The 4,887-nt window shown below is 37.0% G+C and overlaps 1 protein-coding gene across 1 annotated transcript in view; it reads left to right on the top strand.

The window, feature by feature from the left end:
* The first annotated feature begins 4,057 nt into the window (after positions 1–4,057).
* Positions 4,058–4,887, top strand: part of LOC121913994 (transcription factor IIIB 90 kDa subunit-like) — a 125,359-nt gene continuing 124,529 nt past the window's right edge. The window contains exon 1 of the mRNA XM_042436895.1: positions 4,058–4,487. The gene's annotated coding sequence lies outside the window, so the exon portion shown is untranslated. The remainder of the gene's footprint in view (positions 4,488–4,887) is intronic.

Below are 4,887 nucleotides of genomic sequence, written 5' to 3'. Positions count from 1 at the left end.
CATGATTTACAGTTAAAAACTCTTTATTTTTCTTATACTGGCCCTTCATGCCTTATACAGGCTGTTTAAGCTACTGTCTCTTTAAGGCCCCCCTCCTGATGAGCCCATTCTGTTGTGATTGGTTAGCTCATGGCTGACTTCCAATGGCTCAGGAGGCTACGTAAACAAACTGTAGTAGCAGGATTTAACTTCTTTTTCTCCTTCTTTTCTCCAATGTCAACTTCTCAAATCTATCTGTACATGTTTAAGCCCAAACCTGAAATCTGAACCTGAAATATGTGAGTGGACAGCATGAGCATCCGCAGCAATAAAGATTACAGCAGGATGTCTCTGTTTGCTAAATATTATGCTTATTACCTGCTTATTGTGTGACATAATGGTATAAGTTACATGTGGGAAATGTGCTAAAATGCCAACTGAAGTGGAAAATATCTGCTGTCAGGAAATAACAAAGGTAACGTAACATAGCTAGTAAAATGTTATTCTGCTGTTGCCGAATGACTGTACAGTATCTCCCTGCACTGTGCGCGCTGTGCCTTGAGCAGATGTCTATATAAAGAAATCCATCACGAGTTGATGTCAGCTCGTCTCAAAAGTAGGGAAAAAAAAAGTGGAAACCAAGCGTTCGGAGCAGTCTGAAGCCTGAGCTTTCTGCTCACAGGGATTACTTTTACATATATTTACCTCATTATTTGAAACTTTGGCCACATTTAATATGAACATCCAACATTGTAACATTATAATATGACAGAACATAAGGATAGTAATAGGATAATAATAATAATAATAGTTCCTCCTTTAAGTATAAAAGCTGCCACATACAAAATAATCCCATTTATGTTCTCAAGAAATTGAGAAGTTGAATTTATAAAGAAGGAAATAAGTCAAAAAAAAAATATGGGATAAGTTGAAGAGTTGGACAGCTAGAAAAACATTGTTGAGCCAGTCACTTTTTTTTTCTTTAGTCCATTAGCTGTCTTATAAAATGTTTTTTATTTTGTTTTTACTCCTTTGGTTTGTGTATAATTTGCCTTACCTATAGGAATATGTATTTACTTTTAATATTATTGTATCTCATTATCTTAATATATTTAGAAGCACACTACAATATTGCTTTAAATGACTTTATTAGAACTTTATATAAGTGCAGAAGCAAGAAAGAAGACAAACATGATCTGTACCGATGGTGAACACCATGATTGCTGTATGAGGTGCATAAGTCTAAAAATGTTAAACTAGAGCCTGGGGTGTTGTCTGATGATGTCTGAAGGTAAAGCACTTTTAGCTGGTCCAAACAGTCACTCTTGAAAGCATGGTAAAAAGCCTGCAATCAGAGGAACAAGAAAGCACAACTGTTCAAATTGAGGATTACTGCGCGCACACAGTCAGCATTCAGTAAAAATTTACATAATTTACAAATATAAATTTTATTTTTTCTCCCCTGACAACATCTAGCTATATAAACTAGTAACACTTTGCAAAACTAGCATATAAGTTGCTCTTTGATGATTTGATGACAGTAAATGCTGAATGCATCGGAGCAATTTTGAAACAAAACCATAGTAAATTTGAGGTAATTTTATTATGCCCTCCCTACTTGATTGACCTAACATCATAACCTTTGTAGTCTGTCAATTAATGCTCAGCCAGTAACTTTAAACCAGGGATTGCTCTTTGACTCTGATCTCAGGTTTGATGCTCAAGTCAAAAATATTGTACTTCCTACCTTCCTTCATTCCTATAACCATCAGTAAAGACTCACCGGCTTTTGAACAGAGGACCTTTTGCCTGCATATTTCATCTTATGCATTATTCGCTACTGTCTTTTGTGTCTTTTTTCATTTACACACTATGGAGCATCTTATAACTGTCATTTATTTATGCAGTTTGTATATATGGGGAGATGTTCTGAGGCTTATTATGGTTAATCAAGACTGGTGGTGAGTCTGTGTCCACTGGGAAAAGGGAGGTTCTGTTATGCTTATGGCTTCAGAGACCTGGGCACCAATTTATAATTTGCACACACATGGCGAAATACTTTGAGTTTTCGCTTATTAAGTCTCAAATTGCCCAGACTAAAGTGCATTCTATTTTCATTTTATTTGACCTTTTTTAATTATTATAATCAAGTGTCATGTTTTTTTTTTGACGTTTCTATGTTCATTTTATGTATTTTTTCATGTGAAGCACTTGGTGCATGTAATTTCTTTTGCTGTAAAGCACTATGAGCTGCATTTCTTGTATGAAATAAAGTTATTATTATCATATAAAATCTGCAAATTTATAATATGTTAGTTTTTTCTGGAGTTCACCTTGTATGTATACACTTTTTTGTGACTTTTTCTTGAGCTTTCAACCACATCTTACTGTATTCTTCAGCTAATACTTTGCAGTCAGTGGAAGGCCAGAGAAAGATCGAGAAGGCCCCAAAGACCTAGTATTTATATTAATGTTTCTATAATACATCCATGGTTGCAAACTCCAGTATATGAATACCTCTCATCATGTGACCAAAGTCCCATACTTAGATCACTTGATGACAACTGCATTAACTGAGCAAATCCACCAATGCAAATGTGAGATGTGGTTGAAAACTTTTGATTATTTTTTCCAAGTAGTATTCCTAAGATCAAGAATGAATTGTCAACCTTAAATAAATAAGAAAGTGACTATTGGTATGGATTCCTCATAGTCCGTTTATTGTTGATATGAATTATTATGCGTGCATATTGGTATTGATTGCACAAGATCACCTGACCAAATTCAAATTGTTTCAAAATGTTTTTGCTTGCAGGTGATACGCCAATCCTTCCCATGGTTTAGGTTCAAATGGTTAGGTTTAGGCTCAAAAACCACTTGGTTAGGGTTAGAGAAAGATCATGGTTTGGGTTAAAACTGTGAAACGTGGTAAAAATGTCCAGTTGAATTGCACTAAAATGCACAATGTAAAGTTAAAGGGGACCTATTATGCTCATTTCTAGCTCTATATTTTCATTCTGGGACTCTGCCAGAGTACCAGTAGAAATGTCCAGTTAGTTGTCTACAAGAGGTGCGGCAATAAATTCCAGAAACCCATTCCATATCAATAGAACAAACTACGATCGGCACGGAAAACCAGTCCAGACCAACAGCCTGTTGACTACTGGCACAGGATCCAGTTCCATGTCAGTAGTCGGTAAATTATTGCACCGGTTCTGTAGCCGGTGCCAATAAATAAATACGGTCCTAATAAATCATCATCATTTTTATTTTTGTCTATACATCAAACTTGCAACAAAGACGTGTATCATAAAACGTATTCAATAAAAACAGAAAAAAGTTGATTTTTAATGTAATTTAAAGCACCCCTACACTCAAAAAATAAAACAAAACAAAAACAAAACAAAACAAACAAAAAAAACAGTGTAGGCTTTGACACTAGAAGGCTGTTTTCACATTCATCTGCCCAAAGTGGAAATTTTCTCAGCGCTCATTGAAAATCTAATTTTAAGGAGTGGGCCTATGAGCATGATTGGTGACATCACAAATAGTTTGGAAGCAAATCCTGATCCAATATTCAGTTTACACAAGTGTGATGTGGAAACTTGAAGCCTCCAGTGCACAAACACTGAGAATGGACTTTAAAGTGAAGCAGGAGACACCTTGTATCCAGCAGTTAAACTTTTAAAATGAAATATATTTGCATATTTATAGACTCTGGAATTTTTAATGAGGGAGAAGCATGAGATGTAATTTTAAGGATTTTAATAATAATAATAACAATAATTTTATTTTTATAGCACTTTTCAAGCTCGGAGCACAGTGCTTTCCTTAGGCAGCATAAAAAAACAAACAAGATAATTGAAATTTTTGAGGAAAAAACATAGCAGACATAAATTAATATTGAAAGCAGAGTATTTTACATACATAAATACATACTTCTAACATCTCTGGAAGGGATCTTTACTTTTATTCCCTGTTGGTTTAACGGTGCTGTCATTGCAACCAATAAAGTACAATTATACAAGTAGGGGATTCTGTCGGCGGTGTAAATGCATTAATGCTAACAGCTTTAATTTCACACTGTGATTTTACTTTTTTATAACATCCAGTAGCGAAATTACAACATATCACTGCCGTAAATCGTTGAAAGCCAATCAACTGTACAAAGATTATTTAAATTCAGCATTATCTCGACACACGTCCACCCCTCCGGGCAGAGTTGGTATCGTCCGTGTCTCCCCCAGCATCAAACGCACATGTTGGGTGTGTTGTGTTGAGGATTGCATTGATATTCTTGCTTTTTGCAAATCTATGAGAGCTGTCACGTTGCCGTTTGCTCTCCACAGACCGCAGAGACAATGAGATAAGTCAGACAGTCACAGAGAAATACTTTAAATATCCGAGTTAACGCAGAAAACACTTGTAGGTGTGCGGTGAAGGAGGCTGACACGCGTCCCGGCGTGGCTGCAGGCAGGCTGCTACTGTGGGACTCCACCGGACTGTAGGTACGTACACCGACTCCATACACCGTCGGTATGAGTGTGTTTAAACACCCGAGAGGTTGTTTCATTTAGCAGATACTCACTACATCATGTCTATGTCTGCTAGTGCTTGTTGAAGTCAGTTTTCAGTTAGCAGCGCTCCGCTAGCTCACTGTCCTCAAGCTGTCAACATGTGAGAGGATTACATTCACTCCTGCTGATCAGCCGGCTCCTGCTGGGAAAATACCAATCAAACCTCAACTAGAGGGAGAAGTGAGATAATTAATAGCTTTGATTTGCAGCATTATTTGGGAAGTTAGCCGCTATTCGGCTACCGAAGAAGAAAAGCGCTGAGTTAGCCGGCGGCTGCTGAGCTGTGCCACGTAGCTAGCCGGCTAATGGGAGGAGAGCAGCCGGGGAAGTT

Source organism: Thunnus maccoyii, chromosome 16 (genome assembly GCF_910596095.1).
Source record: "Thunnus maccoyii chromosome 16, fThuMac1.1, whole genome shotgun sequence".
Classification (NCBI taxonomy): Eukaryota; Metazoa; Chordata; class Actinopteri; order Scombriformes; family Scombridae; genus Thunnus; species Thunnus maccoyii.
The sequence above is the reverse complement of the archived record's forward strand: the minus strand, read 5'-3'. Positions and strand labels throughout refer to the sequence as shown.